The 14,145-nt window shown below is 42.0% G+C and overlaps 5 non-coding genes across 5 annotated transcripts; 3 read left to right on the forward strand and 2 right to left on the reverse strand.

The window, feature by feature from the left end:
* The first annotated feature begins 6,464 nt into the window (after positions 1-6,464).
* On the forward strand, positions 6,465-6,537 carry trnam-cau (transfer RNA methionine (anticodon CAU)). The gene has a single exon. It is a non-coding gene; the product is annotated as a tRNA-Met (tRNA).
* Positions 6,538-7,272: 735 nt separating this feature from the next.
* Positions 7,273-7,344, reverse strand: trnad-guc (transfer RNA aspartic acid (anticodon GUC)). The gene has a single exon. It is a non-coding gene; the product is annotated as a tRNA-Asp (tRNA).
* Positions 7,345-8,664: 1,320 nt separating this feature from the next.
* On the forward strand, positions 8,665-8,737 carry trnam-cau (transfer RNA methionine (anticodon CAU)). Its single transcript has one exon. It is a non-coding gene; the product is annotated as a tRNA-Met (tRNA).
* Positions 8,738-10,922: 2,185 nt separating this feature from the next.
* Positions 10,923-10,995, forward strand: trnak-cuu (transfer RNA lysine (anticodon CUU)). The gene has a single exon. It is a non-coding gene; the product is annotated as a tRNA-Lys (tRNA).
* Positions 10,996-11,613: 618 nt separating this feature from the next.
* Positions 11,614-11,685, reverse strand: trnad-guc (transfer RNA aspartic acid (anticodon GUC)). The gene has a single exon. It is a non-coding gene; the product is annotated as a tRNA-Asp (tRNA).
* Positions 11,686-14,145: the final 2,460 nt, after the last annotated feature.

The following is a 14,145-nucleotide window of genomic DNA, read 5'->3' on the forward strand; positions in this document are numbered from 1 at the left end:
GGGTTGGATAGATGCCATAGTCAGTGGTAGGTTCAGATATAAATGCTGAACAAAACAAGCATGTCAGATAAATATTTAACCAGCTCTGATTGAACAGCAACTTCAGAATTCACATGCAACATGTAGCATTTAAACCTCTACAAACAACATGCTGAATGTGACACCACATCGTCTTCTGTGCATGTGGGTCACATTAATGCCTCAGAGTACCTACTGCAGTCTGATGGAAGTTGCATTTAACATACAATGTCAGTGTTCATGAAAACAAAACAAAAAAAAACAGATTTTTGCAAAAAAAATATTGGATTTGAACATAACAACCTGCAGTGTAAATGTAGCCTAAGTGACCCATATAGAGTTTCAGTCTGAACAGTTTTAATGTGACCAATTCACAAAAAAAAAATCATATGTGGTTCTATTCAAGTGTTAAACAAATACCACTGCCCGACTGCCTGGGGCAGGTAAAATGCATATTTGGGCAGGTGGGTGTGTCCTGATGCCTTCTGATTGGGCGGGTTAACCATTAAAAAATATATATGGCCATTGAATAAAAATAATCTAATTATTAATGAATAATAATGATTGTAGTTTATCATAAATATATATAAATTTCATTCTTCACAATATAACTTGCTTATATTTAGAGCCATACTGTGACTGAATTGCTCTGCGATTCAAGAAATGGTCAGATATGAAGAATATATAGTGTTAAATGATTACATGAGCTCTCTAAATAATATCATTTTGAAAGAAATTATTTTAATAGAGAAATCAGTCAGTCTAACAAATGAAAACATGTAGTTAAGTTATTTTGTGTAGTACAAAAGACATTTGGTACATTTTTTAAAATATAAAATTATGTTATACATACATAATGTGTTTGCACTGAAAAGTTGCAGAGATGGTTAAATATTTGTATGACTATATCTGATTCAAGTTTTGCCAAAAATGTTTTTTAATTAAATATATTAAAAACATTAAAATGATAAATATAAACTACAGAATAGCTGTTCAAAATCAAACTCTTCCTTACAAATCCCTTTGGGCCGAATGGTTCAGCTTAATGTATAATGCTTCATTAGAGAATACTAAACTGTGTACTTTGACTAAGAACATGGACACAGTGTATAATGTTATAACTATTGGTGCCTTGAGTCACAAGTTGAAATCGTTCTGAGATGGAGATCTTAACTCAAATTACTTGAATGTCAAATCAGTGTTCCCCATAGAAATAAACTGAAATGCCTTTAATCTGTTTCGGACCCCCAAAAAACACTGCTATTTTTTGTTACATGTTTAACGAGCACCATGTTCAAACATAAGGGTGTCCATATGTGCWCTTGGCACCAGGACACCATAGGCCGCAGTTCGATGATCGACTTTGTTGTCGTTTCATCTGATCTGCGGCCACATGTTTTGGACACTCAGGTGAAGAGAGGGGTGGAGCTGTCAACTGACCACTACCTGGTGGTGAGTTGGCTCCGTTGGTGGGGGAGGATGCCGGTCAGACCTGGCAGAGCCAAATGTATAGTGAGGGTCTGCTGGGAACGTCTGTCAGAGTCTCCCATCAGACGGTGCTTCAACTCACACCTCCGGGGGAACTTCAAACACGTTTTGGGGGAAGTGGGGGACATTGAGTCCAAGTGGGCCATGTTCCGTGCCTCCATTGCTGAGGCGGCTTACCTGAGCTGTGGCCGTAAGGTTGTCGGTGCCTGTCGTGGCAGCAACCCTCGAACCCGCTGGTGGACACCAGGGCTGAGGGATGCTGTCAGGCTGAAGAAAGAGTCCTATCGGGTCTTTTTGGCCTCTGTGGGACTCCAGAAGCAGCCAATAGGTTTCGGCAGTCCAAGCGGATTGCGACTCGGGTGGTAGCTGAGGCAAAAACTTTGGTGTGGGAGGAGTTCGGAGAGGCCATGGAAAAAGACTTCCGTACGGCTTCGAGGCGATTCTGGTCCACCATCTGGCTTCTCGGGGGGAAAGCAGTTCGCCACCAACACTATTTATGGTGGGGATGGTGCGCTGCTGACCTCAACTCGGGACATTGTGGGTCGGTGGGCGGAATACTTCGAGGACCTCCTCAATCCTACCGACACGTCTTCCCATGAGGAAGCAGAGCCTGAGGACCCTGGGTTGGACTCTCCAATCTCCGGTGCTGAGGTCACTGAGGTGGTTAAAAAGCTCCTCAGTGGCAGGGCGCCGGGGGTGGATGAGATTGGCCCGGAGTTCCTTAGGGCTCTGGATGTTATGGGGTTGCATTGGTTGACGCGACTCTAAATTATCGCGTGGACATCGGGGGCAGTTCCCCTGGATTGGCAGACCGGGGTGGTGGTCTCCCTATTTATAAAGGGGGACCACAGAGTGTGTTCCAACTATAGGGGGATCACACTTCTGAGCCTCTCTGGTAAGGTCTGTTCAGGGGTTCTGGAGAGGAGGGTCCGTCGGATAGTTGAATCTCGGATTCAGGAAGAGTAGTGTGGTTTTTGTTCTGGTCGTGGAACAACGGACCAGCTCTACACCCTCAGGAGAGTCCTGGAGGGTGCATGGGAGTTCGCTCAACCAGTCTACATGTGTTTTGTGGACTTGGAGAAGGCGTTCGAACATGTCCCTCTGGGACTCCTGTGGGTGGTACTCCGGGAGTATGGGGTACCAGGCCCAATGATRTGGGGTGTTAGGTCCCTGTATAACCGGTGCCAGAGCTTGGTCCGCATTTCCGGTAGTAATTCAGACTCGTTTCCGGTGAGGGTTGGGACTCCGCCAAGGTTGCCCTTTTTTACTGATTCTGTTCATAACTTTTATGGACAGAATTTCTAGGCGCAGCCAAGTTGTTGAGGGGATCCTTTTTGGTGACCTTGGGATCACATCTCTGCTTTTTGCAGATGATGTGGTCCTATTGGCTTCATCAGATCGTGATCTCCAGCTCTCACTAGAGCAGTTCACAGCCGAGTCTGAAGCGGCCAGGATGAGGATCAGTGCCTCCAAATCCGAGATCATGGTCTTTAGCTGGAAACAGGTAGCATGCCGTCTCTGGGTCGGGGAGGAGGTCCTGCCCCAAGTGGAGGAGTTCAAGTGTCTTGGGGTCTTGTTCACGAATGAGGGAAGAGTGGAGCGGGAGATCTACAGGCGGATTGGTGCTGCGTCTGCAGTGATGCGAGTGCTGTATCATTCTGTCGTGGTGAAGCGGGAGCTGAGCCAGAAGACAAAGCTCTTGGTTTACCAGTCGGTCTACGTTCCTACCCTCATCTATGGTCACGAACATATGGTAGTGACCGAAAGAACGAGATCGCGGATACAAGCGGCTGAAATGAGTTTCCTTTGCAGGGTGTCTGGGCTCTCCCTTAGAGATAGGGTGAGAAGCTCAGTCATCCGGGAGGGACTCAGAGTAGAGCCACTGCTCCTCCACATCGAGAGGAGCCAGTTGAGGTGGCTTGGGCATCTGGTTAGGATGCCTCCTGGATGCCTCCCTGGTGAGGTGTTCCAAGAGTGTCCCACTGGGAGGAGGCCCAGAGGAAGACGCAGGACACGCTGGAGGGACTATGTTTCTTGGCTGGCCTGGGAATGCCTTGGGATTCCCCCGGACGAGCTGGCCCAAGTGACTCGGGAGAGGGAAGTCTGGGTCTCTCTGCTTAGGCTGCTGCCCCCGCCACAGATAAGCGGCAGAAAATGGACGGACGGATGTTTTTAAATCAGTAAAATCATTATGAATAACAAAAATTGAATAAAAATACAAAACAATGTATTTTCTGCAATGAACTACAGTAATTTTATTAAGTAAGTACACTGTAAAAGAAAAGGTACAGCATTTACCTTGACAAAGTGGAGAGGCTGAGATCAATAGCTGGAACTTATTAAACTCTATTTAACTTAACTTCAAAAACTTAACTGAATATTCATTGAAACTTATTCACTGATTTTTGCCCTTTTCACCACACCTTCTTCAATTTCATCTGCAGGTGGTTTTGATAAAAACCTGTCCAATGAAGTCTGTTTCCTCCTCCCTTTTAGAATGTTTCTGAAATGACTTAGGCAATTGTCATTAATAAGTGCCGTCGCACGACCATTTGCCACTTTTTCTGGGTGTTTCTTTTGAATAAAGTCTGAAAGTTTCTCCCACATTCCCAACATTTCCTTGATCTCACTTGTGGAGACAACCTCCTCTGCACTGCAGAAACTGTCCATCTTACCAATTTTTAAAATCTTATATCCAGCCAAAAAGTCTTTTTGATCTTGTCTTGATGCATCTCAGTAATCCTTTTTTTGATCTTGTTTTGAGACTGATTTACTAAACAAGAACTGATTGTGTAAGAATAATAATCTTGTTTTCAGAATGTGTAAGATTATTTGCCTTGTTAGCCTGAAAATTTGACTCAAATTAAGTCAAAAGTTTCTGCCAATGGAGTAAGAAAATTGTACTTGGTAAGATTCTTGAATTAAGAAAAAATTGAGTCAAATCAAATATTTCAAGAATCTTACCAAGTACAATGTTCTTACTCCATTGGCAGAAATTTTTGACTTAATTTGAGTCAAATTTTCAGACTAACAAGATAAATAATCTTACACATTCTGAAAACAAGATTATTAGTCTTACACAGTCAGTTCTTGTTTAGTAAATCAGTCTCAAAACAAGATCAAAAAGACTTTTTGGCTGATATTTTAAAACTTGGTTAGGTGGACATTTTTTGCAGTCTGTGTACCTTATGTCCTGCAAAGTTTCTGTCTGCTGCTGTGTCTGTAGCTCCTTTAGCTCCTCCGTTGTCAGTTCCTCAGAGCTCATTGATGTCACTTTCATCCATGTCCAGGCCCATGGAGTTACCAAGGGACACAATCTCTTCCACCACTGCTGTTTCGTGTTCATGTCTTTCAAAGTCTGTATCAGATGCAACCTCAGGCCACAGCTTTTTCCATGCAGATGTCATGGTCTTCTTTGTAACACCCTGCCAAGCGATATCGATCATTCTGAGGCATATCACAATGTTGTAGTGGTCTTTCCAGAACTCTCGCTGGGTGAGGTCTGTGCTCTTCGTCACCTCAAAGCAGTGGTGGAACAGCAGCTTAGTGAAGACCTTCTTAAAATTAGAAATCACCTTCTGGTCCATGGGCTGCATGATATAAGTGTTGTTGGGTGGAAGGTACAGAACCTTTATAAATCTGAACTCATCGAGGATGTCATCTTCAAGGTTAGGTGGGTGTGCAGGTGCATTGTCCAGGAGGAGAAGGGCTTGCAGCGATAGGTTTTTTTCCCAGGAGATATTTTTTAACCTTAGGACCAAAGACCAGATTTACCCAGTCCACAAAGAACTGTCTGGTGACCCATGCCCTCGAGTTTGCCCTCCACATAAACGGCAGCTTTTCTTTCAGAATTTTATGTGACTTAAATGCTCTGGGGTTTTCTGAGGGGCCTTCGTATCCGCGCTTGCTGCCTCACCATGCCTAACGTCGGAGTGGATGCCGGTCCTCTTTTTAAATTGTCAAACCAGCCCCGACTGGCTTTAAACGTCTCACCTGATGCTTCATCTGTTGAAGTGCCAGTCTGCTGCACCAAATCAGTGTAAATAGTGCTTGCCTTCTCACAGATTAAAGCATCTGTCACTGCATCACCTGCAAGCTGCTTCTCTGTCAACCACACCATCAGCAGCTTCTTCATATTTTCATGGATGGATGTCCGCATTTTAGAAATTATTGTAACGCCTTTGGCTGGAAGTACAGCCTTTATTGAGTCCTTCTGCTTCAATATGGTGCAGATTGTGGAAGTGCTGCGCTCGTACTGCTTTGCTAAGTTGACTACATGCACACCTTGTGTTTTTCAGTAATTTCTTTCTTCAGTTCAATTCACATCATCCGCTTCTTTTTCTCAGCGCCATGCTTTGCTCTCACCTTTTTTGGTCCCATAGTTGGCAAAAGCTGGTTCGTGAAGTTTTATAAAAATAAATGCGAGTGGAACACAAATGCTTTAACCGCGAGCTACAGTAACTGCTTAAAGCTAATGAGTGGGACGGTGAACACCTGTTGCGGTGTTAACTCCTGTGTTCTTGGCGCCATCTAGCGGAGGGGTGTGTGAAGTTGGCGCGTAACCCAAATTTTAGCTTTCATCTTAAAGCAAAAAATATCTGAGACTGCTTGTATCTCAAAAAACTCAGTTAGGACACTCGTAAGTCAAGGCACCACTGTACCATGTATTTGTGTGTGGTGGTGGGTGGCAGCAGTAAGCGTTATCGTGCATTTATTATTCTCGAGGTAAACTGGTCAATATATTGTGATATTGATTTTAGGCCATATCGCCCAGCACTAGGAGCTTGATATGGTTTGTCTCGGGCTGTTATAGGTGTGTGTGAAAACGAACGCTGAACAACCATGTGACTACGCATTGTCCAGTTGGCTACCAGTTGACTACACTGAGCCCCTCCGAGTAGAGCCGCTGCTCCACCACATCAGGAGGAGCCAATTCGGGCAGCCAGGACTCCCATCAGGCCTCGTTGGCGCAGTAGGCAGCRCGTCAGTCTCATAATCTGAAGGTCGTGAGTTCGAGCCTCACACGGGGCATTAGTTTTAGATGCCTATTTTTCTAAAGTGGTTTGTTCCTTAGTAAGATACTTATTCAGTCAATACATTAAATTTGTTAATACTAATAAAAGATGTCACAGGGGTTTCCCCTAGGATTTTTCTTAACGGTGGTGGTGTGGTGACCTCTCATGAGCGGGGGGGATTAAAATATAATTTAATATAATAAGTATATTGTTCTGTATACAAAGTTTACTATACACAAATGCTCTAAGTCAGCAGGTTGACACTTTTAGGAGCTGCTTGGGGAGAACTTCCTCGTTCTCCTCCATCCTCTTTGAAATAGAGAGCAAAAATCAACATCCACCATCCATAAGCTTTCTGCTTACAGGTCAAATATTTTCTTTTAAATTGGAGTATACTGTGTACATGACCTTATTAAAAGTTACAGTTTAGTTTTCTTGGGACTGAAGATTTTCTGAGTAAAGAGGTCTTTAAACAATGCGGGATCCGGTTGTCCAAAATAAAAATAGGTTGTCTCGGACAACCTAAACAATGGTTGTGTCAACCCCTGTTTTATGTTGACAAAAAAAAAAATTCATTTTGAAGGTATGGCGGCTTTTGTTTAGGTGTGGTGGCTTTTATTTAGCTGTGACGGTGCACCACGAGCAATTACATGTAGGGGAAACCCTGGATGATTTGTTAAAGCTGTATGTAAGGTAAAAGATGTTTTCTTCCAAGTTTTTATTTGTGAAATAATTACAAAATTCTGCCATACTCCCCGTCGGGGAATCGAACCCCGGTCTCCCGCGTGACAGGCGGGGATACTCACCACTATACTAACGAGGAGGTGTCAGGTGGCCTTTGTCCTGCCCCCTTTTTTTTTTTTTTTTTTTTCCCGGGTGGAAGAACTAGATCACAGATACAAATATGTTTCCTTTGCAGGGTGTCTGGGCTCTCTTTTAGAGATGGGAAATGCTTGGTCACCTGGGAGAGACTCTGAGTAGAGCTGCTGCTCCTCCACGTTGAGAGGAGCCAGTTGAGGTGGCTCGGGCATCTGGCTAGGATGCCTCCTGGACGCCTCCCTGGTGAGGTGTTCGGAGCACGTCCCTCTAGGAGAAGACCCAGAGGAAGGCCCAGGCATGCAGGAGGGACTATGGCTACGTTCACACTGCAGGTCTTAATGCTCAGTTCCGATTTTTTGAAAAAATCCGATCTTTTTGTGTGAACGTTCACATTACATTTTAAATGTGACCTGTATCAGACTCCTGTGTGAACGCTACACAGCACTGATGTGACACGCATGCGCAGTAAAAGACGTGACGTCTCATCAGCTGGCTTGTTTGTTTACAGAGCTAGAATGGATGCTACATTTTGCGCATCGAATCAGAAGTTGTTGTTTAATCAGAGCCGATTAAATAATTATCTGACCTGCTTCTTTAGTCATTGTTTATATCTGAAGCTGCCTCTGACCTGGATGCTCCAGTGAAGCTTTTTTTTTTTTTTGAACGAAACTACGAGCTGTAAAAAAGTATCGACCGAGTATCGAACTTTAGGATCGATTCTATCCGCGACCCAGGCTGGACATTATTATCATACTATCTACGTGGAAAATGAAAAGATGTTTAAAAACCTCTTTCCTCATAAAGTCTTCAGTCCTAAGAACACTAAACTGTGACTTTAATAAGGTCATGTACACTGAATACTTCTATTTAAATAAAAAATGTTTGACCTGTAAGCAGAAAGCTTATGGGTGTTGATTTTTGGTCTATTTCAAAGAGGATGAGGAGAAGAACGAGGAAGTTTTACTCAAGCAGCTCCTAAAACTGTCAGCCTGCTGACTGAAAACATTTGTATATTGTAAACTTTGTATACAGAAAAATTTACTTATTAAATTACATTTTAATTTCCATTTTAGTTTTCCATTTATTTTTAGTTTGTGGAAAGTGCTTTGTTGCCATCTGGTGGACAATACTATAAACTACAACTAGTGAAAACGTGGTTTTGAATGATATTTTGATGATCTGTTGTTGATGAATTCAAGTTTTATTTGGCTGGAAATGCATATTGGTACAACAGTGGTAATGTTACAAAACAAAGTGGAATTTCTGGCACAGTCACAACCGGATGGTATACGGATAAAAGTTGACTTCTGTCCTTGTCTTTCAGGCCTCGTTGGCGCAGTAGGCAGCGCGTCAGTCTCATAATCTGAAGGTCGTGAGTTCGAGCCTCACACGGGGCATGACTTTTTTCTGCTTGGTGTTACATTTTTATGTATTCCCATAACTACTATTAGTTACTTTTAGTGTTTACAATGTCATAATTACCTTGAAAAACCTAATTTCCCTTATATTAAATCTGTCTCAAAAGAGGAATGATTTGTTTTAAGGACAGTCTTATTCAGGATTTTGCAGCTATGACACTTCTTTTGGTCTTGGTTGCACTTCTGGGCCCTGTTTCAGAAAGCAGGCTTAGCAGGCCCTGGGTAGAAGGCATATACTCTGAATCAACCTACCCTGCTCCTTGATTAGTACTGCAAGCATAAATGAAGCCCTCATCAATGGAAGTCAGATTCATCATGGCAACGAGAGAAAATAAGACTCAAAGTCCATATTTCTCACCACTGGAACTAGAAATATTAATTACGGTAAATGCCAAGGCTATTCAACTAGCAGCCCAAGTGACCAAAGTTCGGCCTGCCAATTGGTTCACTCATCTCTTAAGCCCAAACCCCTGGTTTTCTGCTTTAATGTCTTAAGTTATTTTAGTTAAACCTAGACATGTTTGGTATCTACAGAAACGTCAGAATCTTGGCTACAATCTGAAATAAACCATTTCTATGAACATCCAAGACAGTTAATACTACAAGCAGTTGAAGATAAAACTATGAAAGTGAAAATAAAATTGGTTTAAAAATTTGGTAAGTCAGAGGTGTCAAAATATTTTGTGGTAAATATGAGGCATAATGTGTTTCTTTTTTGTTTGTTTGTTTGTTTTATCATCACTACATTTTTTAAATAGGGTTCTGTATGTTTTCATGATTAAAAACAGCAAAATGAACTATTTCAAATGTAACAGATTTTTGTAATACTTAGTCTATTTACATAACAACTTTAATTGCTGGATGTTCGGCCCCTGAGCTGTTGGTCTGCATTAACAGTGGACCCCGGAGTAATTTAGTTGAATAGCCCTGGTATATGCCAACAAATGAAAAAAAAAAATACTGTTGCTACAAGAGAAAGAGAGTTAGTGCGTCAGATAATTGCTGATCAAGTCAAGGTGTGATTTCACAGAAATCTAAACTTTTATTCTTTACAATTATTCAATTTGAGAATTTTTTTTGTTGAAACCGTTGTGCAATATAAGCATTCTTTTGTACTTCTGTTATATTCATTTGCATTACAGCAAAAATGCTGGGTTTGATTATGATTACAGTTTTCTGCAAAAAATGGTCTAATAATTACATTATCTTTACTTTTATGATAATTTCCTACCACGATATATACCGTTACCGTGAAGGGATTCAATTTATACAGTACTATGATATGAATTTGAGGTCATACCGCCAAGCCCCATGTTGAACACTCTCAATTTGGAGTTGCCCTTGCTGAGACACACTGAGCAGGAGTGGGCATACTTATTGCCCCCATCTTGGTGCCGTTGGGGTGAATGAGAGGGAAGCATCCCTCTGCCTACATGTGGGGGGATGGGCTCAAACTGTTGTATCTGCCTATGCGCCTAACAGCAGTTCAGATTACCCACCCATTTTGGAGTCCATGGAAGTGGTGTTGGGGAGCGCTTCTAATGGGGACTCTTTCTGCTGGGGGACTTCAACGCTCATGTGGACAATGACATTGAGACCTGGAGAGGTGTGTTTGGGAAGAACCCCCCCCCCCCCCCCCCCGATCCGAACTCAAGCAGTGTTTTGTTATTGGACGTCTGTGCTCATCATGGATTGTCCATAAAAAAACACCAGTGTGCTGTACCGATTCTTTGTGAAGTGAGAGATGAGCCAAAAGGCAAAGCTCTGGTTTAGTAGTTGGTCTACATTCCAACCCTCCTCTATGGTCACGAGCTTTGGGTAATGACCGACAGAACAAGAATGCAAGCGGCCAAAATGTATTTCCTCCACAGGGTGTCTGCGCTCTCCTTCAGAGATAAGGTGAGAAGCTCGGTCATACGGGTGGGCGATACTGGGAATTTTGGCTTAGCCAGGCTGTTGCCCCTGCGACCCGACCCCAGATAGTAGGGAAAAAATTGATGGACAGTCGAATATCTGATTCTGCACACAGAAAATCTTGGATAAACTCCCACTTCACATCTGAGTGTTCAGGAGTTTGCAGCATGTCTCATTCAGCTCCTAGTTCTAAGTTTCTGATGTTACTCAGACAGTGACTGAGTTCTGCAGTGTCCAAGCTGTGTCGTGAGCCCGGCTAGCTCAGTCGGTAGAGCATGAGACTCTTAATCTCAGGGTCGTGGGTTCGAGCCCCACGTTGGGCGCTTGTTTTTCCCTCCCTCTTCCATGTTGCTTTTTTTCTTTTTAATAAAAATAAAGGAATTATAAAAAAATGAAAACATGGTGAAACCTACAATCATTTTATAATACTTTTGAAGGTGTTATCAGATGGTGCTTTTTGTCCTCCATGGGGTAGGCAGATGGTGTATTTTAAAAGCGGGGGAAGGGCTGTAGTGCATTGTTACACTTTCAGTAATTGAAATCTCACTTGACAGTGCTTGAATCCTGGCCTATGCTTGGTTTTGTCATTTTTATTTTACTCATATGTGTTTGAAAAAATTTGAAAGACAAATGTCCTTATTTGTTTTCAGTCATTGCTTGTACAAGTCTGTTCCGTTATAGATTTGATCCTGGTTACGGCCTTCACCTTGTAGCATTGAGACCTTGGCGATGTAGGCAGCGTGTCAGTCTCATAAACTGAAGGTAGTGCGTTCAATGCTCACATGAGGCATTTGATTTTTATTTTGCCTATCCTCCAAAAGCTGTGTTTCTATGGTAATTATTTATAGAATCAATACAATTGCTTTGTTGAAGCTAGTAAAATATATTTTTTTCAAGATTATATGAGGAAAGTAATTCCAAAATTCCAAAAATATGCTATACTCCCCGTCGGGGAATCGAACCCCGGTCTCCCGCGTGACAGGCGGGGATACTCACCACTATACTAACGAGGAGATGCTGATAGGCTAGCTGAAGCCTAGCTCAAGGTTGAGTTCTTGTCGTGCTTTCTCATTTAGCATATGTGTTGCCCAGCTCTCCGAGGGCCAAGAAAAACTGTATTATATGTAGTTAAGAGGAATATACTCCAGAATATATGATATAAATAATGAAACAAATCAGTCGTATTACATTTACTCAGATTTTTTGGTGGTGGTTGGTTTATTGAAGGCAGGCAGACGTCTCTGAAATTAATTGTATGTTTCCTGTGTAGCTAAAAATACTAACAAGGTCACAGTTAAATCCTAGTGCCTTTGTCTTTAGTTCTTGTTCAGACCAGTTTAGATCTAGTTCAGACCTGGTTTAATCCTGGTTTTCAATCTGGTAAAATGAAATCCATTAAAAAATTTAGTTCTGATTTAGGCTCATTTTTAGTGAAAGAAATTTTCCCGTAAGGCCAAACTGAATTGGGTCAAACTTCCAGTTTGTTTTGTGTCATGTTTATGAAAAACGACATCGGTATTAAATCTGAAAGTGGTTTATTTGGCAAAACGTGAGCAGTAGGAGACATACACCAGGTGACCTCGCCATCTTGACTCTCTGCGCATGTGCAGACCTACGGTAACTCAGAGAGGTCAAATTTCAATATAACTGTATTCACAGTCAGTATTTTACATTCCCTTTCTTTAGTTAATGCCCATAACCATAAACATTTTAATACCATACAATTTAACATTTAATTGACAACACAGAACTCATGTCAAACTCGAATGATACATATGTGATTAACATACATACATACATAATATGTGATTAACAAACTGTCTGACATAACCCAAAATCATAACGAGATAAAATAAAGGATAATTACCAAACAGTTTCAAAYATTCAACATGCACTTCTCTTTTGTAGTCAGTACTATAACACCATACAGAGCTTAATAACAACAAACATGCTCTCAACAGATCTAATCTCTGTATTTAGGATTGGGTTTACTGATACGACCTGAGCGGGTTCTGTAAAGACTGTMTTTCACATTCAAAGGTTGGTCAGCGACTGAAACTCGGGCCAAGGGGCTCTCAGAGTCCATATTCTGTCCTGTGCATTCATGTTCATTGGCTGTAACATGCCTTGGTATATCAGTGTCCTGGTGATTGTCATGAGGATTGACCTGAGATGGAGCAGGTTAAGCAACAGGTATGATGTGCTTTCTGTTCCTCCTGTATGTTTGTCCCTCTGATTGTATCAGATAAGATCTGGGTTCTTTGCATTTTTCATTCACAACTCCTATGCGGTCATATCCTTTGAGTGTTTGAAGTCTTACAACCTGTCCTTCTGATAGGGGTTGGAGAGGTCGGCTTGTTTTGTCATAGTGGACCTTTTGAGCGAGTCTTTTATTGAGAAGTTCAGCACGCACTTCCTTTGGCTTGCACATTTTGGGTTTAAGCAGTCCTTTGGAGACAGGGAGAGTAGTGCGCGTCTGTCTTGACATCAGCCTTTGTGCTGGAGAACCAAGTTTGGTGTCGCGAGGTATGTTCCTTAAATTGAGTAAGCTGAGAAAGACATCAGTTTTATCTCTGTGAGATTTTTCCATGAGGCTTTTGGTACTACGGACAGCTCTCGCTGCTAATCCGTTAGACTGTGGATAGTCAGGGCTGCTGGTTACATGTGTGAAGTCCCACTGATTTGCAAAGTCTTTAAAGCATTGACTTGTGAACTGTCGTCCATTGTCTGTTATGAGAGTGTGAGGTGTTCCATGGACTGAAAAGTGACGTTTCAGTTTACTGATGACTGTTGCAGATGTGAGATTACGTAGCAGGTCGATCTCAAACCAGCCTGAGAAGGAATCCACAAGTATCAAGTACTGCTGATTGTGCCAGTCAAAGATGTCTGCAGCTAAAGTTGACCAGGGAAGCTCTGGTACGGGGTACAKGTGAAGTGGCTCCTTTTGTTGATGTGGTTTAGTGCTGTTGCAAACTGTGCACGCCCGCATTTCCTCTTCAATGACTTGTCATCGCTGGCCAAAACACTATGCTATTTGCTCTCCGTTTTGTGGCCTCTGCACCTGGGTGGCCTCTGTGTATTATGCTTGTGTAAGAGATCACCCTATGAAATTAGGACCAGCCCAATCTCACAAAATAATCCCTCAAGATCTTTGCATTATGAAATCCCAGACACTGAAGAAATATCCACTCTGATCATGAATGAGAAATGAAAACTTGTGACCTGAACGTATTTCCAAAATAAAGTAGTTTATTTTTAGATGTATGAACAGGATTAAACACACAAACATTTATTAAAAATATTATATGAATAAATGAACACAAGTTATATTTTCGACATAAAAATTACACCTCAGAGTTGTCACAAACAGTAAATTTCAGGTGTTGTAATTTACTGGCACGCTGCTTAACTAAGTTTTAAGTAAACAAGAGAATAAAGATAAAGGTTTAAGCTTTAAAGGTGCAGTATGTAAC

Source organism: Austrofundulus limnaeus, unplaced genomic scaffold (assembly GCF_001266775.1).
Source record: "Austrofundulus limnaeus strain Quisiro unplaced genomic scaffold, Austrofundulus_limnaeus-1.0 Scaffold596, whole genome shotgun sequence".
NCBI lineage: Eukaryota > Metazoa > Chordata > Actinopteri > Cyprinodontiformes > Rivulidae > Austrofundulus > Austrofundulus limnaeus.